The sequence below is a fragment of the Triturus cristatus genome, chromosome 4_1, assembly GCF_964204655.1.
Source record: "Triturus cristatus chromosome 4_1, aTriCri1.1, whole genome shotgun sequence".
Taxonomy (NCBI): Eukaryota; Metazoa; Chordata; class Amphibia; order Caudata; family Salamandridae; genus Triturus; species Triturus cristatus.
Window position 1 is genome coordinate 124,559,324 of NC_140585.1, and position 23,258 is coordinate 124,582,581.

At 47.2% G+C, this 23,258-nt stretch overlaps 1 non-coding gene across 1 annotated transcript; it reads left to right on the forward strand.

Moving 5' to 3' along the window:
- Positions 1-901: 901 nt before the first annotated feature.
- On the forward strand, positions 902-974 carry TRNAK-UUU (transfer RNA lysine (anticodon UUU)). The gene has a single exon. It is a non-coding gene; the product is annotated as a tRNA-Lys (tRNA).
- Positions 975-23,258: the final 22,284 nt, after the last annotated feature.

Sequence of the window (23,258 nt, forward strand, 5' to 3'; positions counted from 1 at the left end):
TCGACCGGAAGGCAGTGGCGGCTTAACACAATCACCAGTTCCATTATACAGGTAGGGTCACATTCTTCGCTTATAGACCTGGCGAGGCGAGAGGAAGTGATTTGCCGAGAATCACAGGATGTTGATGCAGAAACTCGAACCCAGTTTCAAAGTCAACAGCTCTGTCCCAATACAGGGGAGGAATTAGGGAAACGCTACAAGAGAGCTCGGCTCGTTACGGGCTCGGGGTTTCAACAGGACCGTGAACTGTGCCAGGCTTCGGGCTCGAGCCTGGCTCGAGGATTCAGTGTCTCGCCCACCCCTAGGAAAGAGGGAGACAGCTAATGGGAAGGATGTCAGAGCCCTGTCAGCACGGTGCGGGGGGGCCCAAGCTCCAGGCCCCCCCCCCCCCCTCCGCACAGCACTCGGTCTGCAGAGCGCATGAATGAGCCAGGAGGGGGCCCCTCCATGTGTCTTGCAGGGAGGCCCCCTCGAGTTTCGATGACAGTGAGAGGGGTGTGCGGTGAGATGGTAAGAGAGGGAGGGATACAGAGCAAGTGGGAAGGAGGGGCAGAGCCAGTCACTCCCCGGCCAGTCATGGCTCTGACAGAGGACAACACGTGAACACGACATTACAGGCAGGAGAAGGTTGGACAGTGGGGATGAGGGCACAACCAGGAAATGAGGAGCCGATGAGGAAGACATGATGAAAGCCGGTGACTGCCCTGTCGCTGCCACTGACCTGTCCGTGGCCTCACCTCTGAGCTGTGGAGAGCGCATGATGGAAGCACGCACGTGTGTGAGGAGGAATGATCGAAGTGTGAAAGGAAAACACTGGTGCAGCCCTGACAAAAATGAAGTACATGGGACAGAACAGACATTGTTCCCTATCCCATGACACTGGACCCCTGAGCTCGCCAGAGCCCGGATAGCTCAGTCGGTAGAGCATCAGACTTTTAATCTGAGGGTCCAGGGTTCAAGTCCCTGTTCGGGCGGTTTCCTTTTACACTCCAGTTGTTATTGTATTTGTGAAAAAGAAGCACTGTTTGTCCGCTAACACCCTGCTCCTCCTCCTCACGACTCAACCTGATGCCAGAATTTTTACCCTCTTTTCTCTCAACTTCCGTTGCCACTTCACCTTTTAGTGGCACAGAGTTAGTAGCGCCCCCTGCTGCCGTGAAGGGCGTACTGACGAGTTTGTACCAAGTCCAAGCGCTAGGAATTGAAGGCTGTTAAACTCCTATTTTCTGCCCATTATGTGTTTTTCTAGACCCACGAATGAAGGCAGAGGTGACCTGTGCTGGCATCACTTCCTCGTGCATCACATTTAAGCATCTGTTTGAGATGACCTCTGGCACTGATAGCAGGCCCGGCTCTAGGATTCTTGCTCAGGGAGGGCCAGGAACAAGGATGGGTGGGCCCCAAAGATGAATGGGCAGTGGTACAAAGTATCGCTGAAATCTAATATTTTAGGTACTGATATTGTCAACTTTTGCCATTTTAACACCATAAACACCAACCAACGAGGCACCTACTTTGCTTTCCCTTCCTCGCTTCTGGCTTTGTGGAAGGGGAGGGAGGGGTTGGCTGCAGCCTGCTCCTGGTCATGTGCAGCAGCAGAAACATTCCTGCTGCCGCACAGCCATTTGCTGATTTTCATGTTTTTTTAAAATTGTCAGCTTTGCATGTTGCAAAGTACTGGAGTTTAGAAGTTTAAAAATGCAGCGCAGCAAGCCCTCTGACAACTCTGCACACCCCTCCCTAATAAAAGAATGCAGACTGTACAATTGTTTATCCTCCCTTTCCATGCGCACTTTCATTAAAAAAAACACAGTTCAAAACTGAGTTATTGTTTTGACAAAAGTGCAAAACCAAGGAAACCCACCAGTTATGGTAACCAACGCACCCATGTCCCATGGTCTCATGATGCCCGTCATGCTCAAAACCCATTCTCAACCGGGCCTGGGGTTTTCTCCCACCTGTTTTGAGGCCATCCAGGCTTTGTCTGAGATTCTCCTCTTTGGCCCTTCTGGCCTCTGGCAGTCTTCCCTGTAGAGGTCATACTTCCAGCATTCACATCTGACATCCCCCCCTTAATAGAAGAAGTAACAACACGCTTGAACTGCTAGTATTGAGTTGTCAGGTCGTTTTGTAGCGTGCATTTGGTTTGCAATGTGTAAATGATAATTAACATGCACCAAGTAATGAAAGAAGCTTTATTCAGGAGAACAATACTGCGGTGCCCTGTGCCAAACAAACCTGCTCAGAATAGACAGCACTAAACTGTGCACAAGAGTGGCTGCTTAGCAACTCACGTCATTCAAAAACACTTCCACAGGAGCCAAGGGTACAAAGGGAGTGTACTATGGACCTTAAAACACCTATCTTTAGGGCGCTGAAATGCATCAGGTAAGGCGCTGTTGAAAAACACGAGTGTTATGATGCAAAGTGGCTGCAAACGGAGTCTGCAGCCTCATCCGTGAGAGTGAGCGAGAGCGTTCAGGGTATCTGTGCTGCTCATTTGTGCAGGCAGCAGCTACCATCCCTGCTGACATCACACTTGTCCCCAGGCCTGTCATTACCCTCGGTCCGGGGTTTGTTCGGGATCAAATGTTGGCCCGGGCACCCAAACGCAAGAGGCTCATCTTGGCCGATCGCGACCTTTCATGAAACAGTGCTTGGATAGTATCAGGGAGCAAATCTGGGGAGACCTTTGTGATAAATTAAACTTATCAAATGTTCTAAGACCATTAGCATTCTCCACTTGCTGGGAACACCATTATTTCTCTGCAGCTCAATCTCACGTCTTCCAAGGAATCTGTCCCTGAATCAGTTGTTCACTCTTAGATCCTCTAATCCCTTAATCGCCCTCTGCTCTCCGAATCCTCTCTCTACTAACAGGTCCTAAATCTCCTGGTTATTAATATTCTTATGAGTCCTTGCTTGGCCCTGACCACCATGACCCCAGAAGCTCATGCGGATCCTCTTGCTCACACTTAAGAATCCAGGGGTGCTGCTCATCCTGAGGCCTTCAGACTCTTGCTCACCATCAGTGGGTCTCTTAACGACCCACTTATTAAAGGATCCTGAAGCTCATTTCCACTCTCCGCTCCTCGGAGACTCCTGATCAGGCTCGGATCCTTAAGGTTCCAGCTCACTCTCAGGTGCCTTTGGGTTCCAGCCCATCCTCTGGTCACCTGATTTCCCTGTTCACCGTCAGACCCTCTAGCTCTTGTTCACTCCTACTTGGAAGCTCCAGAACATTCTCATTTCCCTGAGGATCATGTTTACCATGAGATTCCGTAAAACGTATATATCCGTATAGCTTCCTTGATGTTGTGCTCACCCTAAGGGCATGCGGTGTATTGTAAACACCAGACGGCTGAAGCTTCTGCTCACCCTTAATCCTTGCAGTGGGCATTGGGGGTGAACATATGCTTCAGAGGGTTAGCTGAGTTTAGGTCCCGGAGCCTCAAGCTCACCCTCAGGGTCCTGAGGGTTATGCTCACTCCAAGTTGCCCAAATCCCTGCTCGCTCAAAGGCCTTCAAGGCTCCTGCTTGTCCCAAGGGCTCTGGCTCACAGGAGGTGCCAAATTTCCTGCTCAGTGTGATTTACTTGTGCTGCCTGGCACTGCTCAAGCGCCCAGAGGTTCCTGCTCAGTGACATTAATCATTGAAGATGCGGTCCACCTTAGACCCCTGGGGCACATGCCATTCTCAAGTTGCTGAATCTTCTTCTCAATTTCACCTACCAGAAGATCTTGTTTCCCTTCAGATCACTGACTTTCCTGGACACCCTGAGGTCTCCTGATATCTCTGCCCACACTTCATGAGTCAGAAAACTCACTGCTAAACTTCAGGCTTCAGTGGCTGTACACATCCAAGTCTCTCATGGATCTTTTTGGCAGCCACACAGAAGACTCTCTGAGTGTGATGTCTTGGGGTGTAACAAAGCTTGGTACTTGGTGACATCCATACTATGGGAAGAGTCATGATCTTAATCTGCTTGACATGCTGGAGGAAATCACTTCCACTACAGACGTTCTTTTCATTTTATATATAATACTTGTGTCCTTGCTCTCTTTCATTCCCCAAAAGTATGAACAGCCCTTCACTCCTCCTGCTAGGTTTTATCCCTCTTCCCCCTTTTTTTACTCTCTCACTTCACCTGCACTCTCACGTTCTCACCTACCACATCTATTAGATTTTCTGTTTCTGTATGTCTGTTCATATTTCATACCAAATTTTAATTCTGACTTCCTCCCACTGTCTTCCTCTCATTCTACTAACCCCTCTATCTATTTTAATACCCTTCTTTATCGAATTGAATTGAAATAAGCTTTATTTCGATAAAAACATATCTTAAAAAGCACATACAAATGTAACGTACAAAATAAAATAAGCACAGTCCGGAAAAGTACAATAGCATCCATAGATCCCAGGTTATACAGCAGAGGTTTAAGAAAAATACATATAAACACAATAAATAAGACCGTTTAAAAAAGATGGAATATATACAAAGAGGGATCAGTCATCCAGCTTAGCTAGAGTCTGCGAGGGCTTTAGTTCTCAACAGCCAGGTCCACCTCAAAAATTTTGCCAAAGCACAGGCATAAAGGGGTCGAGCATCTGATTTAAGGATACGCAAAGCTATGCGGTGGTCGCGTGTTCCCAAAGTTTTGCATAAGGGTGTGAGCCAGTAGGATCTTGGATTTCTATATTTCGGGCATGCAAATAAAACATGCGCGATTGACTCAATTAAGGACTCACAAAAAGGGCAATATGGAGATGTCTGAGAAGGGGGTTTCCATCGTGCAGTCAACTCACGGACCGGAAGAGTGCCAATCCTAAACTTAATGTAGAGGGATCGGTCATACGGCTTTTGTATTATGTCAAGGTAGGGTTCATAACACACTACATCTTTAATCGTGAGGAATTCAGTAGTTCTGCTGCCACCAAAAGGATTATAGTTTCTTTTTGAAAACACCCATCTCCAATAAAGCTTCTTGAGTTCAGCCTTTGGGGGAGAAGTTTTCTTGTCCCATGCTTCTTTAAGGCCAAGATCCATAAGTAAGGTCTTGACTTCTTTCAACCATTTAATTTTATGCCAAGAAGGGATAGATAAAATATCGGATAGACCCTCTGCGTACTTGGCTAACTCAGGGGTCCGCCAAATCCGGGCCCATAGGAGTAAGGGGCGTACTTTTGCCAAGTCTTTGATTGAGTGGCACCCTAGGTCCATTAATAACGGAACTAAAGGTGTACTCTGTGGGAGTGCCAGTAATTCTTTAAAGAAGCTAGATTCGGACTTGCCAAGCTCATCAATGTTAGTTACGCCCCATAGTTCGGCACCGTAAAGTGCCGAACTCACAGCTTTTGCTTTGTATATATCCAAAGCTGGAACTATCGGCCGGGATGTGGAGGATCGATGCTCCCTGAGGAGGGTGCCAGTAACCCTCTTGTGGGTTATTAGCATTTTATGTAAATGGGATGACCAGGACATCGTATCCGAGATGCGGATACCCAAATAGTCGAATTCTTTCACCCGCTCAAGGGGGACAGAGTTCAGGACTGGTGGCCGCCCTAACTTTCTTGGTGGATTTAGGATTAGGTACTTGGTTTTAGAGGTATTTATAATGAGGCCTCTAGCACTACAAAAAGCCTGAAAGCTGTCAAGCAGGATTTGTAAGCCCTTTGGCGATTTAGATAACAGGAGAGTATCGTCCGCGAACAGGAGAGTTGGAATACGATCGCCCGCCAGGGATGGGGCATCGGCAGGAACTTTTTTCAAATGCTCCACCACACCATTCACGTATAATGAGAATAGTGTAGGGGCAAGGACACATCCCTGGCGGACGCCCCTGCTCACTGGGATTCTCTCCGTTTTCTGACCCTGGGGCCCCCAGCGCACTTGGGCATAGTTTGCCTCGTGTAATTTCTTTAGTAAAGCCAACAGATAGGAAGGGATATTCATGTTGGCCAAAACTCGCCACAAAGTGTTGCGGGGGACGAGGTCAAAAGCTGTTTTCAGGTCGATGAAGGCCAGATAGAGACTGCCCTTTCCAAGGAGTACGACCTTCCAATAGAGAAGAAACAGCCTAAAAGCCTGCTCTATAGTGCCTGTACCGACCCTAAAGCCTGCTTGGTAGTCAGAAATAATATTGTTCTCATTAGCCCAAGATAGAATCCTCTCCAGGATCACTTTCCCGGTCACCTTCTGGGATGAATCAATAAGACTGATCGGGCGATAATTCGCTGGATCGTCTCTAGCTCCCTTTTTGAATATGGGAACAACCTCCGCCCCCTTCCAGGACTCGGGGACCGAGGCACCATTATCGATGGCATTGATTAAGATAGAGAGAAGCCTCCCCCACCGAGATGGTTCAAGTTTTAATACATCTCCAGGAATGCCATCTGGGCCAGCAGCCTTCGAGGGGACAATAGACTTGATAGCGAAGACTACTTCCCTTTCGGTAAATGGTGTATGATTTGGAACTTTTGCAAGAGGGGGGGCATTGTCAGTAGAGGATGTCCCCAACTCTTCCGACTGGAAGGAGTAAAGTTTGGAAAAGTGTTCGGACCATGCCGTGGCCGTGATGTTACATGTTAGAAGTATATGGGTTGGCCTGGTTTTATTTCTAATTATTTCCCAAAAGGAGCCAGAATCTCGTTTGTGAGAAGCCTCTCTAAGTGCCTGCCAATACTGCTCTTCCCAAAGTTTTTTGGCATTTAAGATGGTAGCCTTATAGTCCTTCCTGGCCAGCTGGATCTCGGGTATAATCCTCGTTTTTATGGCTGCAACTAGGGCAGATTTTTTCTTCCTACACGTTGATGAATACCACCCATCAGTGGGAATACGTTTGGTCATACCACAAGATGGGCCGCCCTTGCCCTCTATACGGAATAAATTGCCCAGCTTGCTTATAGTATCTTGAAAAATCAAGGGAGCTTTGTCTAGGTTTGACTCAAGTTTGCTTAATGGAACCAGATCGGCTTGTACTTCCTTTATTATTGATCTAATTAAATCGATTTTTGCATCATCTAGGCTCACATTATGCCATTTAAGGCGTCTCTCGCAATTAGCGGGACGTACCTCGTGGGTTTGCATGGTGCTAATTGCTGGAAGAGCTGAAGATCCATGTATGTCTTCCCACAATGATTTTATGGTGAGGGATAGTTGATTATGGTCGCTATCATGTGAAGGGACTATTACCATATCTATCTCATATGCCCAGAGATTGAGATCAAGAAGTATATAGTCGATCCGAGAGGAATGGTGGGTCCTGTTATAGGTGTGCATGCCTTGAAGGTCAGAAGATGTTCTACCATTGGTAGCCCTTAAACCAAACTCAAGTGTCATAGTGTTTAGGAAGATGGCTGTTTTCGTCCATCTCTTAATAGGAGTTAGGGATAACAAAGGGATGCCTCTTTTGGAATCATCCTCAAAAAGATCAGGGAGGTCCAGTGAAGCAAGGGGCTCATAGCAACAGTTGAAATCACCGGCTATTAATATATGTGGTGTATGGTGGCACTTGCGTAATTCACTCTCTAGAAGTGGAAATACAGGAGATAGTGCGCCACCATTGAGGCCCCTGGCATAAACATTAAAGAACACAATAGACTTCCTTCCATTAGGACCCCCTAGAGTTAGTTTTAGTATGTCAGGGGAGATAGTACAAGCTTGCCTTACAGAGAACCCCATAGAAATGTTAACCCAAATCAAGAGGCCTCCCGAAGGGCGACCTTTTCTTGTTGGCGGTGGAATGGCCGGTATAAAGAAGGTGGTGAAACCGACCATATGATGGGGCACTATACTCCATGTCTCCTGGAAAATACAAATAGAGTAAGGTGTTATTAAAGAATTCCAGTCTGGTAGATCAAGTTTGCTGGAGAGGCCAGCTACATTCCAGCTAAGCACCTTTAGGGTAGATGCAGCGGGTGCTATGCTTTGCGTTGTAGCAGGACCAGGAGAATTGGAGGAGTCCCGTAAGGAGTTATAAGGTAAGGGCGACAAGGGATCAGCTATATTCAAACTAAGCACCTCTAGGGAGGAGGCCTCAGATACTGTGCCTTGCGTTGTAATAGGGCCAGGAGAGTTGAGAAGGTCCCGTAGAGGTTTGTGTGGTAAGGACGGCAATGGGCAGTTGCTAACCTGATGAGTAGGGGTAGGCTGTAGGTTACACTGCTGAATATTAAGGTGAAAATCATTGATTAGGGTGGTGGGCATGGTTGCTTCTTTACTTTTCTGTGCTTCTATAAAAGGGTAAAATCTATCCCCTAGAGAGAGAGATTCATGTCAATAGGGAGCAAAGCGCCCATAAGGGACACAATACCTATTTTGAACGAAAGGGAAGTGGACATTTCCACGAGGAAACCGGTTATCCAAGAAGTGTTCCGCCTGGGGCAGGTGAAAAGAGGGGACATGTGGATAAAGAGGGTACACAGGATCAGAATAGAAGTAACTTAAATCTAGGCATTCTATCCCGTTGATATTAGGGCCTAGATGTCCTTTATTACAAATTGCCTTGGTTACATAAGGATCCCTAAAATTTATAACAATACAGTCACCAGGCGTTTGCTTTGGTCTAGTCCCCACCCAAGCAACCCTCCTGACATGAAGAACATGGCCATCCAGATGCCTAGGGAGTGGCCTATTGTTGTTCAGCCAGTGTGTCGTCTTGTTTTTGAGCTCAGAAAAGGATTCTGACTTGCCTGCCTTGAGGTGTGGAACACCTGTTAGAACAGCAACAAAAGGCTGGCAGTCAGGCGGAAGATTAATGTAGGGTAATCTGTCCACAGGGTCGCTAACGGCACTGTTTAGGGAATCTTGGGCTGGGCCTATATCCAGTGTTTTAGAGGGGTTCTGCGCAGATTTTGCTGCGCAAACTGGTACTTCAAGAGTTAAGGGACTGGCTTTAGAAGAAGTATCTTGTTTCTTCCCTTTGGATAAAGTACCCAGTTGTGATGTGGATGGCGGGGACTTAGTACCTGAAGGAAAGGTACCTTTATTTACCTCTGGACATAAGGCCACATTAGTGTGCAATGAGCCATTTTTAGGAACAGGGTCAGCATGACTAATATGCTGAGGGTTGGTGGTTGCACAGTTTTCTTGGGCCATTTTTGAGTGTAACCTAATTAAAGATTTAAGAGAGAAAAAATTATCGAGAGAAGACTGTTCGAACTTCTCAAGCCTCTCTGACAATGTTCTCACTTTTTCCATCAGAGGTAATAAGAGGGAATTGATAAGTGACTTAAGCTGATCAGCGAACAAATGTTGGAAATTTGGAGCCTCTAGTAGATCTGAGGACAAAGAGCACTGCTCAACAGTGTTAGCAGAAACTAAATTTGGGGTCTGGGCAGGAGATGATCTTGGCTTCTGGCGTGAGAATTCGGGAGAAACTCTACAGCCAGCTCTCTTTCCAAAAGTATTACGCAATTTCCCTTTGCATTTCTGGGGAACTTTTGGTTGACCCTCTGTTGTTCCACTGCCCACCCTTTTGCTTTTATTTGGAATAAGGTTCTGGCCTGCTTGGTTAGGTGGCTCAGAAGAGTCGCAGGCTTCAGAAGAAGGTGGTATGATGTTAATGGTGGATTCAGGGACAACTAATGAGGTAGAAAGAAGGGGGGAATACGATAAATTAGACTGCGAATTTGAACAATGGGCTGTAGATCTCACAGGTGATGCAGCCATAGTAGGTGACATATGTGGTGTATGCCCCAAAGGGGTTCCGTCGAGTGTAATAATGTTATTATCTGAACCAGGGGATACAACGGAAGCAATATTTCCCAGTGAAGAACGTTTGTCGTTATGCAGACCAAGGGAAACACGTCGTTCAGTGAGGGCGATTTCTTTCTCGAGGACCGAGCAGGCACGAATTATAAAATGATCTAGAGTGCCACTTATTGATGATGAGCCTCCTGGAGCGCCTCCTCTACCTGACCGGGTCAACATAGCCATTTGCAGGTAATGAGGTAGCAATGAAATACGTGCAATATGGCTAGCAGTATATTATACAGTCAGACGACCAAGTTCGCGGCAGACTACAACAAACAGTCAACTAAGTGAGAAATTACCGTCCAGAAGCTGGAACACCAATCTTAGGGGAATGGCCCTGCCCGGCCGCGATCGGCCCCGGACGGCCACAGACGGTCCCGCCCTTGTCCCGGGCTTCGCCCTTGCGCGGCCCGCGCGCGGATCCCGCGAGGCGGTCGCCCAGCAGATCTTTTATGCGCCTCCAGGCGCGAGATTGTTAGAGGCGGCTTCCTCTTCCACTGCACAGGATGCTGGGGGATGAAGTCCCCCTCCTAACGGCGGCCGCTTTGGAATGGCGGCGGCAGGAGGGAGACGAGCAGCAGACACGGTCCCCAGAAGGAAGCACTGTGAGGAAATGCAGGTAGGTTTCAAGAGCAGAAGTCGCCCACTCGGCCAGTCGCCCAGCAGATCTTTTATGCGCCCCCAGGCGCGAGATTGTTAGAGGCGGCTTCCTCTTCCGCCGCACAGGATGCTGGGGGATGAAGTCCCCCTCCTAATGGCGGCCGCTTTGGAATGGCGGCGGCAGGAGGGAGACGAGCAGCAGACACGGTCCCCAGAAGGAAGCACTGTGAGGAAATGCAGGTAGGTTTCAAGAGCAGAAGTCGCCCACTCGGCCAGTCGCCCAGCAGATCTTTTATGCGCCTCCAGGCGCGAGATTGTTAGAGGCAGCTTCCTCTTCCGCCGCACAGGATGCTGGGGGATGAAGTCCCCCTCCTAACGGCGGCCGCTTTGGAATGGCGGCGGCAGGAGGGAGACGAGCAGCAGACACGGTCCCCAGAAGGAAGCACTGTGAGGAAATGCAGGTAGGTTTCAAGAGCAGAAGTCGCCCACTCGGCCAGTCGCCCAGCAGATCTTTTATGCGCCTCCAGGCGCAAGATTGTTAGAGGCGGCTTCCTCTTCCGCCACACAGGATGCTGGGGGATGAAGTCCCCCTCCTAACGGCGGCCGCTTTGGAATGGCGGCGGCAGGAGGGAGACGAGCAGCAGACACGGTCCCCAGAAGGAAGCACTGTGAGGAAATGCAGGTAGGTTTCAAGAGCAGAAGTCGCCCTTCTTTATCATTTTCCCTTCTATTTTTCTGTCTCTCTTGTTATCCATCTCTTTTTTTCCCCCCTCTCTCTCTCTCTCTCTCTCTCTGTAGTTGCCTGATTTTCCACATTTCCATTGCCCCTGTACTATTTACTTCCCTCCCTCTTAGTCTTTAATTTCCCCTCTTTCTCACTCCTCTGTCTCCCGCATACACTCTATAGGTTCTTCTTTTTCTACCTCCCATGTCCTTATTCCCCACTCTCTCAATTCCTATTGCCTCTTTGAGTTTTACTTCAGGTCTTTTCCTGTCTTGAAAATTCTCCTTTTCTTCTATTGTCTTTTCTCATGTCAGTCACCCTAATTTCCCTCTAGCCCGGGAACTTGTTTGTGCCCTACACCTAAAGCATCCACTTTACTGAGTTGCTGCTGTCAGTAGCTACCTGCTTTATCAAACCTTGACATTTACAGTAGACCATTCTCTGAAGACATTACATAGATTCATGTCCTTGTGAGTGCTTTCAGTTCTGCATGCTTTCAAAGGTTATTCAGGAAAGTGGAGGGACTTTGTTCTACCTTTAGTAGAGATTAGACCAAAATTATGTTTTAATGTTGAGTGCAAAGGGAAAATTCACCTATTTCTGGAGGAATTGTTAGATACAGTGGAGAATCCACAGGTGGCATTTCTTTGACCACAGTATCTCTTTCTTGGAGGCATGGTATCATATTAGCATTTTCTTGGGTTCTACTCCAGATTTGGCACTTCCTCCAGGTGTCCCCAACCTCTAAATGAAGCTGTAGACAGCTGGAACGTCAGAAGTAAGAAGTGTGTGTGAGGCGGACTTGATTCATCCTTTCCTTATTATTACTGACCAAGAAACTGCTAACACCCTCTTCTGCATCCATCCTTTGCTTTGTCATTCACTATTCTTGTTCTCCTTTTGCCATCGCCTTTCTCTCCACTTTTGTTTCCCACCCTTCCTTTACCAATCTCTGGTTCTACCCTTCTCTCCACTTAGTCTGTCCTCATTTCATCTTATCCGTGGCTGTTTCCATCTCTCGTTTCTTCCTCTCTCACTCCCTCATTGTGCTTATCTATAGTTATTTCCCTCCGCTCTAGCCTCTTTTCCTCTTTTCTCTTGTCAATGATGTCTCCCTCTTTCCTTTCCCCCTCTCCGTTTGTCTTTACTGCCCACTCTGTCTCTTATTTCCATTTTTCTCAATCTCTCTTTTTACATCCTTTGCTCTTGCCCCAACATAGAGGGTGAATTACATTTTTCAGTGCATCTTTGTCAAAATAAAATTTTCCTTTTACCCATCTCCAGTCATATTTTTTAGGTCAAGCCTGGGCAGTGCATGCTGGATTCAGGTATGGACTAGAAGCTCAGCCCATTTTCCGCCCATTTTTGTAATTACCTCCTGTCACTGTCTGTCCTTTGTAGATGGCGGCTTTTCATTGGTCAACAGGCTTACAAGTCCCTCCTTAGTACCTCCCTCTATTCTGTTTTTATCTCCAGTGGGACAGCCCCTTTTACATGTGTAGTTGCTTGGTATATTTTATTTACAGTCCGTGAGCACTACTTTCTCCTATGGCATGGCGACATGCTGACCTGCAACCGCTTGCTTTTTAAGCAGCATGGTACTCGGGAGCGTCCACCTTCCTCCAGATCTGTTCTTCTCTTAGCCGCTCTGTCCCTCTATTAGGTCACCCTTCCTGCCTCCTTAGCATGTCAATATCTTTCACTGGCTATCTCCCCAACCCCAGTTTACGTTGTCAAGTGCAGACCAAGGTTAGAACCTCATCTAGTTATGAATCTAATACCCCTCAATTGTCAACTGCCTCCGGACTTGTATTTTCTCCCACTCTCCACTTTATCTTTTCCTTCCCCTTAAACTGCGATCTCACTAGTATAACCCTACCCTTCACCTGTCCGTACCTTCCATGGTTCTCAAACTGAGGACAGCTTATTTGAAATCGAAAGCATCTTGTTCAGTCCAAGGTTATTCTTCCTGCAGGGCCAATTCGCCACACCCGCTCTTCGTGGCTGCTACAACTCTAAGGTGTCGCCATGCACAGCAGTGTTTCTTCTATTGAGGTGTTGGGACTGCCATGTTAATGACAGTAAGACAATTGGTGACGTAATAGAGCGCTTTTCGTGCTAACGCCGACCAGCCACTTTTACTGTGCTTTGCGACAGCAGCCTTACTGCGCACCGGGCATCTGCAACTTGAATGTAACGTAGTATGAAGTCGCAGTTATTCTTTCATTTCCCCGTAGGAAGAGCCGCCTGTGATTTTCACCAGCGTTACTATATTCCAGGAGCATTACTTGCTCAACCTAGCCAGTCACGAGAACCATTATCCACGATGATATTTGCGTTGTCGCACTCAAAAGGAAAAGGAGAGAATGACGGAAAGAGGTGTGAGAGGGAAGGCACAGAAGGGATAGTTTATAGAATAAACAACACTGCAAAAAGTATTTACAATGCAATATGCCATCAATGCCTTTCATTTATGTGTTAAGAAAACCTTCAGAGTACAAAGTGCATGTTTACGCATCGGTCGTAGGTTTTCAGAACACATAAACAGAAGGCAGTGTCATTTACAATGTCAATAGCTCAAACTCTGGCAAATGTGAGACCTTTTGCATGGCAGATGCTTGTCTTGAAACGTAGCAAAGTTATTTCAGTGCTTAGTGTTTTATTTCTGAAGTTCCATCGCTCTTCGCTGTGCACAGCACCCTCCCCGATCTATAAATGAATGGAATTTCATTAGAATTAAACTTTCAATCTCAATCTGGTATGTGACTGCACAGTTTTTACACCAAGAATGTTGGCATTACCCTTCCCCCTGGTAGCTTTTCTATATGATGGTTGAGGCCTGGTGCGAGGGACTAAGGGCACGGTGCCCCGCCTAGGACTTGTTAATTGTGCTTATCAAAAGCATCAGCAGCTCCCAGAAGAATCAAAGTCGCCTCCCGAGGCCTGTTATGGGAGTGGATGCACCATGCCGTGCCTCTTCTGCCGGCCCATTGTCAGTCTGCCCATGACAACGGACCAGCTGACTCTGTGGCTTGAAGAGAGTCACACTCGCGCTGTAGCAGCCTTTCCGGTAGTGCGCCAGCAGCAACGCTGGCCCAGTTATGTGCACCTGGTTTTCCACTTCTGGATGGGCTTGGGTGGGCCAGGATCTTCTTTGGGTGGGCCTGGCCCACCCGGCCCACCCTCTAGAACCGGGCCTGACTGATAGTCTGCTCACTAGAATTAAAGTACCCTCCCCAGGGCTTTAAGTGCGATGACAAAACTGAGGGTCTCCTAAAAGGGCGTGGTCGATGTAATTACGGGCGATACAAAAATCAGCGACAACCAGCGTCAGGCCTCCAATTCCCACGCGTCATGCGGGAAAATGCACCATAAAAGTAACAAAAAAAACACACCATAACCAAATCAATCTGCGTAGCACCATGGATGCGCCCAGACCGAGTGCAGAGGACAACCCAAAACCCAGAAGCCCCACGGAGGGCCAGCCAGGAACCCAGTGTTTGGGGAAGGGCAAGGAGAAGAGGAAGAGGAAGACGGGGTTCAGTCCACAGGAAGACCGGATTATCATCACAGAGGTGAGAGAACACTAACAACAACTGTCCGTCACCTCCACGGCATCATTGGCAACACAAATGGAAATAGGGCACTCCATCGTGAACAACCTGAATGCAGTCGGAGTGTCAAGGAGGTCAATGGAGGAGGTCAATGGAGGAGGTCAAGAGGCTCTGGCATGATCTGCAAAGCCAAACCAAACAGAAACTCGCTGCCAACAGGAAGTAGCAAAGGCGACTGGAGGTGAGAGTCCTGCGCCACAGGAGGAGCTGGATGAGCTGGGGGAAATGGTGGCCACAGCTCGATATGACCTGACTCACAGCAACAGGGTGAGTAACGGCCAGGGACTGGGGGGACGGGGGAAGATGGGCACAATGGCACACATGCACAATTATGTGTAGCACTTTGCACGCCCACACTGATTGTGGAACATGTCCCTGATACCCTTGGCACACTGCAGAACACATAGAAACACCAAGTGAGCCCCGTCCACTATGTGCACAAAGGGGTCCCCCTCCCTATCACCAATCTCACAACCTACCCATGCACATGTGCTGAATCCAGCAAAGCAGCGGCTCTGTAAACTACATTGACAATGCAAGTGACACTGCCTGACCGATCGCATGGCTGCAGTCAAAATACATGACATGGTGCACGACACAACACTGAGGTGGCCCAGTGTGGATCACATCCTCAAAGTAGCAGGTCACACTCTGACACATCCACATGCACATACAACCCCTGACGTCAACAACACATCTGCAGACAAACAATGCACAAGAGTACAAAAACCGTCCAAGCGCACAAATGACCCAAGTTGCCAACATCTCAGCAACCGAAAAGCACACAAGTCAAAGGCACACCGCCTCAAAGGGATAAGGGACTGCTAAATCAGAGCTGCAGGGGCGACTCCCCCACAATGCAGCACACACACATAGCAATCACAGCACATCAACATTGACGACAATGTGGTACAAAGAGCAACACTGACACTACAGGACTGAAGACACAACTGGTGGTGCTTGTGTGTAGAAACTGGCCAATGACATCTGGCATTGTAGGAAACGTTGAGATGATAATGTACGAGTACAACTGCACATCCGTCATGTGGTCGAAATGTCCACTGTCTCCCATCAAATACTCAGCTCCTCCAAAACAGTCACAATGTACATTGTCATGCTGTCTGTCTGGAAACATGTACAATGCGTCAACATACATGGAACACACTGTTAACCTGCATCTCCCCTTTACATTGCAGAGGGACAAGCAACACCTCCTGCAGAGCAGACCAGACATCCCTTCAGTGATGATGAAGAGGACCCCCTGGCCATCTGCTCTGACACCCTCCAACGGCCCGTAGATAGCCTCCGCACCCCACCTCCAGTAGCAGGTCAGCCCAGCTGCATCGAGATGAACCCAACCCCTGCACAGACCACACAGCAGGAAGCACACACCACCACAGCTGGTTCACAGGACCCCCACGACCAACACATGACATTCTAACGCCGTGTGTTAGGGTGCCAGGAGAAGATAGCTGATCAGCTGCGGGTGGGTTTCGACCTCATGGTAGCCAAACTAGATGCCATACGTGGGTGTCTAAGTCCCATCAGGGACCACTTACATTCCCTATGGACACCCACTGTCTGCTCCATGCTCTCCAACAATCCTTGGCTGACATCGCTGGGGCCATCACTGGGATACAAGAACTGTCTTGTCAGACAGGCTCCAGGGATGACAGCACAGAGTTGGCACAGATGCGGAGGACAATGGAGGCCATGGAGCCGATGCAGGCTGGAAGTATGGCTGCCACGGCTGAACACCAGCGAGATGTAGCTGGGATCTTCCATGCCCTGCAGATCCTCATCTTGCCATTTCTGCCACAAAGCCTGTCCCAGATGACAGCTGCAGGAACTTCGACACACACATCTCCGCCCCCTGATGTGTCAGTGGCACACAGTGATGCAGACATAACACCACCACACACACCTGACACACCGGACACAGAAGACATATCAGAGGAGTAAGATGTGGATGGTAAACACTCTGCGACATTCACCTGGACCCCGACATGGACTGCCATATCTGCTCTGGTTACCAATTACACAGCAATCCGGCTGCAGACTGAACACTTCCTCTTCCGATTTAGTAATCATTCCCTCAAGGACTCTGGTTGGCCTTCCACTGGGCAACCATGTAATGTGGGCTTGGCATGGCCATGTACTGCTCTAGCTCCAACGCCGCACAGAATGTGAGTAAAACATTCCAAATCACACAGAAGTGTCATGTCTATGTTCAATCAATTACAAAAGTATGGATGAATGTAGGGACATTGATTGCATCATCATCATCATCAAAGATAGCTTTATTCGGTATTTGACAAACACCATATAAGCAAACATTACAAAAATACGATTAAAACAACGTTATTTAAACATTTACATACTAAAAGGTGATTACTAAGAAGAAATACATATTCATTACCCTAGTCATTCAATTAATCTAATATTAAAAACCCTTTAAAAAAAAATTTTCTAGAAAGCGATTGATATATGTATCGTTACATTTGCATGATAGAAGGGTCGAGGTAAATATGACATATTTATGTATTATATGGTGTTATTAGGCACAGAATAATACTTCTACAAACCCTCAACCTACTAATCGCTTCTCATAGACCCTCTACATTTTATAATAAACGACAGGAATTTTATCATCACTCCAATAGTACATTCGTCTTGAAGCAAATACAATCTGTGGAGGGCTGCTTTACAGCTTCTCAGACCCCACAGTTTTAACAGAGGCAATAGATGTTTTTTCCTACCCCATTGATAGTACTTGCAGAACAGTATGCAATGTATGTTAGACTGAGTGGCTATTCCGTCACACGGGCAATTAATCATTTTCACTGACCAATCATTCGGTGTAGGGAACGTTATTAACCTGAAGAAACAGTCTGTCCTCAGACGAGCCAACAGCATTCTATGGTAAGTGGAGATATTTGGCGCCAGATAAGGATGTAAACCATGTTCATGCAAAATCTGGCGGTGGGCTATAATGGTGGACTTATTCCCATCTAAATAATATCTCCTCTCCTCCAATAAGCCAAGACACGTCTCTTTTAGTGCTTTTTTGGGGATTTGGGCGCATGATATTGGGTCTGAAAAGAATTCTGGGTTGCCGATGGAGTTCAGGAATTTTTTAACGTAGGCTAGCCAAGGTTGTTTAGCGCCATTTCCTTGCTGCAGGCAATCCTGAATTACCTCCCTATTGAAGGTTGTGTCCTCGCATGTCCAGATCTTATGCCACAACATAACTGGCGCTATCTTTATAATGTCACTAATGTGAGATCTATCCAGTTCGTTGTGGCAGATAGTAGTAGATGTGGAACGCGGGACTCCTAAGAGGTACCTCAGGAAAGCATTCTCCACCCTTTGAATTTCGGAACTATCTGCAAGTCCCCAAATCCCCGCCCCATAAACAGCTGTGGACACACATTTAGCTGCATAGATCTTAAGTAGTGTGTCTACCGGTTTCCCGCCCTGTTTTTTAGCAAATTGCTTAACCGCCCCTATTGCGCGGGCAAAAGCCAGGTTTCGGGAGGTAACCGCTGCAGACCATGTCCCCCTATTATTAAAAATGATACCCAAGTAGGAAAAAGTTTTCGACATCGCTATCTTTGAATTATTAACAAAGGTTTTGCAGTCTGGTACTTTTTTTCTCGTTGTGCATGACATCGTGAAAGTTTTCCCCACATTTATTATAAGGCCTCTAGAGCTCATGAAGGTTGCAAAGCCTGTTAGTGCCTTTTGGAGTCCCCGCTGAGTGCGGGCCATAATCACCGCATCATCAGCGTATAACAATAACGGGACTGCGAGTCCGTTTATCTTGGGGTAATCCACCTCCAGGTCATTCATCGAGTCTGCTACCTCGTTTATATACAAATTAAATAAAAACGGTGCAAGGATGCAACCCTGGCGAACGCCCTTTGCAATTGGGAATTTTCTGGTTTGCTCGCCGTTTTTGCCATATCTCACCGTAGCTCCTGCATCTCTGTAAAGTTCCTGGATAAAAATTAGGATGTTTTTATCTATCCCCATATTAGTCTGGGTTTTCCACAGGGTTCCATGATCCAGACAATCGAAAGCCGAAGTTAAATCGACAAATGTCAGGAACAAGTTCCCTTTTTTTGATCCAATATATTTGTTTATTATAAGGGACAGGTTTAGACCCTGCTCTATGGTTCCCACCCCCGACTTAAAACCATATTGAAATTTTGAGAGTATCCCATTAGTCTTGGACCAGGTTTGTAGTTTGGTTAGTAGCACCCTGCCAGCAACCTTCATTAAATTATCTAACAGAGAAATGGGGCGATAACATTTTGGGTCTTGTCTATCTCCTTTTTTAAATATTGGAATGACTATCGCTTCCTTCCATGTGTTGGGGAAACCTAATTTGGTGTAAGCATTTAGGACATTTGCCAGTAAGGGTGCCCAGAGATCTACATTCCCTTTAAATAGATCAATGGGTACACCGTCAGGCCCTGGAGCTTTTAGGCTTGCACTCTGAGAAATCGCTTGTTCCAGGTCTACAGGGGTGAACATTACTTTTAATGGGAAATTTCCCTGTGGTTGTAAAAGGATCTCACTCCCCTCAGCCAACTCCTCTTGTGAGGTCAACATAAGTGAGTCTTTCTTGTAAAGCGCAGTAAAATGCTTGACCCAGACGTCTTCAGCTATGCCAATTTCCATGGAGTCTACCTTCCTATCTAGAAAAAAGGGGGCATTTACCTCTTTCCAGAAGGACGTATTATCCCTTAGTGCGCTTGCCTTTATCAAGGCTTCCCAAGCTGCATTTTTGAGTTCTTTCTTCCTTGTCAGGAGAGTCAGCTTGTAAGCTTGTCTAGCCTCCTTGACTTGTCTGCTATCCCTGGGTATAGTCTTTAAAGCCTGTAAAAGTGCTTTATGGGCACTTGTGCAGGCTCGGTTAAACCAGCCATATATTCTCGTTTCCTCCCTTGCCTTTAATTTTTTGGTTAGCTTAGCGTTTATTTCTGTTTTAATCTCATCGAATGCCTGTATTATTTGTTCTGGGTTAATGCTTAGTTCCAGGCAGGTGTTAAATTGACTAGTTTCTTTCTGTAATAGATCTTTCAAAAAGTTCATGGGTTCAATTTTTGCCCATTTAATGGCATAGCCATTTTTCCTGGCCAGTGCCACTGAACGGCCATGCAATATATCCGTGGTGCTTATTTTTTTCGTGCCCCGTTTCCCTAATTTAAGGGAAGTACTAATGGGAAAGTGGTCACTTATTGCTAGGCCCTCCGTTTCAAACCCGCCCACCCAACCTTGGTTCCTATTTGAAACCAGGATGAAGTCTATTACAGTACCTGCCCCATGACCAAAAAAGGTTGTTTGAAACACTACAGGTGGCTGGCAAAGTTCATTTGCAAAAGCCAAATCCCATTCATTCATGAATTGATTTAGCAGATTTCCCGCTAGGGAATGTTCAAAATGTGTGGTGGGATCCCCTTGTGAGTCAAAAATGCCACAGTTTTTTGTTTGGCTATAGGGACATAGGTGACAATTAAAATCCCCTGCTATAAGTAAGCAGTCTGCCGCCTGGCCGCCTTTGTTTAGCAGTGAATCCAGTTCCGCTATTAGAATTTTTACCTCTACTTTTGGCATATTATTATAAAGGTTTATCAGAAAAAAGGAGCGCCCATTTAATTTAAAAGACAATCCTTGTAGTGAACTCCCTACACCTGCTTTTGGCCCATTTGCCTCATACATCTTCTGTTCTATGTTACAAAGGTTAGAGGTAAAAATACAAAGTCCCCCCAAGCCCCTGCCTCGGTTACCCTGGATCGAGGGAACGTAGAAAGTGCTAAAACCCTCTACTGATGTCTCATATGGGTCCCAACACTCCTGTAGGCAGACTATATCCTGCTTTTCCATAAAAGTTAGGAATAGCTGGTCACGCGCTTTTTTCGCAAGCCCAGCAATATTCCAGGAAGATATCTTAAGCAGACAAAACCCCTCAGTGATGGGGCAGGGTTCTTCCTGCCTAGGTTGTGAGACCATGCCCTCTTGCAAGGCTTCGATCTCATTATCGAGTTGGGTCTTAGTCCTATCTACTATACTCAGATATGGTTTTATGTTGATAATTTCAGTTATTGGCCCAGTTCCGTTCTCAGTCCGTGACCTGCTGGATTTTTCTGTTAACTGCTGGCTTAGCCGGTTTCCTCCACACGTGTCTTGCACTAGTATAATCTCTGACATCACGGGGTTTGTATTTTCTACTAGGGAAGGGACATCATGGATCTTATGTAGGGGAGCAGTGACTTCTAAAACCCCTGTGGTGACCTTTATTGGTCAATCGACCATGTCTAGACAGTCGAATCTGTTCCTCATGGGAACCCCCTCCCAGTAATCGAAATTTGGGTTGCCTCTACTATGGTACCAGGGGCGGGAATTCCAGCCTCTATTCCATCCATTATTATTGTTATTCCTATTTCTGTTTCTATTAGTGTACCCCACCTGTGTCCAGGGCCAATCCTGAGCATCCTCCCATCCAGTTCTGTTTTCATAATTCGGGGTATTTAACGGAGGATAAAAAAAGGAAAGGCGCTGTACATCCACCCCCCCCCTTTTTTCAAGTGCTGGCCAGGAAGAGATATAGTCAGCCATAGCAGGATCGTCACAGTTGACTATAACGCAGTCACCCTGTAAGCTTTTTTTAGTTTCCCCAATCCAAAACACTCTTCTAACTGAGTTGATTCTGCTATGATGCGATGGCTGTATAGGTCTATTTTGGCTAAGCCATTGCAGAACTTTGTTTCTCAGTGACCACTGGGGCTCATCCGCGCCCTCTGTTAGTTCTGAGACCCCTGTTAGGACAACAGTGAACGGGGTGGCCTCAGGTGGAAGATGGAATGGCCGTCTAGGTCTAGATCCCGTCCTCTGTTTCCCCTGGGCTTGAGAGGGCTGAGATTTTTGGAGTTTTTGTGTATTCTCCTTTAGGTTTGCTAGCTGAGTATTTAGGGCTACTAGGGCTGGGGTGGGTTGTGCGTTATCACTAGTAGTGACGAGTTGGCCCTTTCCCTCTGCAGTTTGGGGTTTAGGAGTATTTTGTGGATTCTGTTTGACATTTTTAGTGGTCTGGATGTTCCCTTCTTTATCTGGTCCACAGGACTTTGGGCAAACAGCTGGTGTTATAGATGGTTGAGTTGGTTTAGCCGATTTGGCCGGTTTACTTGGTTGTTTGATCTTCCCCTCCCCCATGTCTAGGGTGCTAAGTGACTTCTGCATAAATGCAGGAGTATTTAGTTTGGCAAGTTGTTTTTCAATTACCCTTATGCTTTTCTCCAGGGGTTTCAGATGGTATTTTAACAGTTCCCCCATGCTGTTTGTGAGAAAATCGTGTAGTGTCACACATGAGGTACAGGGTTTTTGTATGCCCCCTACTGCGCCTAGTGTATCTAGGTTCCCCAGTGGCGTGATGTTCCGTGGGGGCGTGTTTAGGATCACACTATTGGTTGGTGATGGTGTTTGCAACACTACGGTGTTGTTACTGTTTATGATCAGGTTGCTGGGAATCCCACCATTTGGTGGAGCTAATAAATGCACATTTGGGTTCGACCCCTTATTTAACCTCTTAGGTATGGCGCCCTCCCTGGCCCCCGTGGTGTTTGATTCTGTGACCATTTCATGATTATGTAGGGGTTGTAAAACTGGTGTTTTTTCCAGATCCTCCCTAGAATCAGAATCGGAACCTAGTGACAACTGTGTTGCTGACAAATCCACAGTGTTTGAAACTGTGTGAACTAGTGCACTTGTTGGATTCAGCAGGGGTATGATCGACCCCTTTTGTATAGGGGTTTGTGCTGAGGCCAGCGGGCCCATAGACGATCTTTTTCTGGCCATCTCCAATTCGTGAGACACCCGTCGATCTATCAATTGGATAGTATTGTCAATGGCTGCATTGGCCTTGTGTAGGAATAGGTCAAGTGGACCCGTTATATCGGTGGTTTTGTCTGTTTTTTTGCTTCTAGTGACTCTGGACATAATTAAGCGCTCTGCGTCACAGGGACAATAACTTGTGGGTCGCGAGCAAAACTAATGTCGCTGTTACAACTAGAATATGAGGTCCCACTAATTTATGACCACACAGAGCAGCAAGTGGACGGAGGGAAATGTAGACATGAAAACACAAATAAAAATACCATGGCCCAGTCCAGTCCTGCACAGTCTGTAACGGGCTGAAACGGGCCCGCCCTTGGCCCGGGCTTCGCCTCGCGCTTCTCCTCGCGCGCGTCCCGCGTTGCGTGAAGTATGGTTTAATTTAAAGGGGGGGTAAAAGGGCGTTACCGCCGGGGGAAGAGGCACCAGGTGGTGGAAGCAAAGGCTTCTGGTCCTCGCAGTCCCCCGGTGCAGGCAGCCAACTAGAGTGGGGTCTAGCGCACGCTGGGAGCTATTGGACACTCCGTCGATCAAGGAGGAGCTCCCACCAGCAGCGCGACCTCGAGAGGTTTCTCCAGGCAAGTTTGGCGCTAGTCCGCTTCCCAAACGTCCTTCAACGCGGCAGTAACTCGGATTTTGTGAGTGGCACCCGCGAAGCGGGTGTCACGAA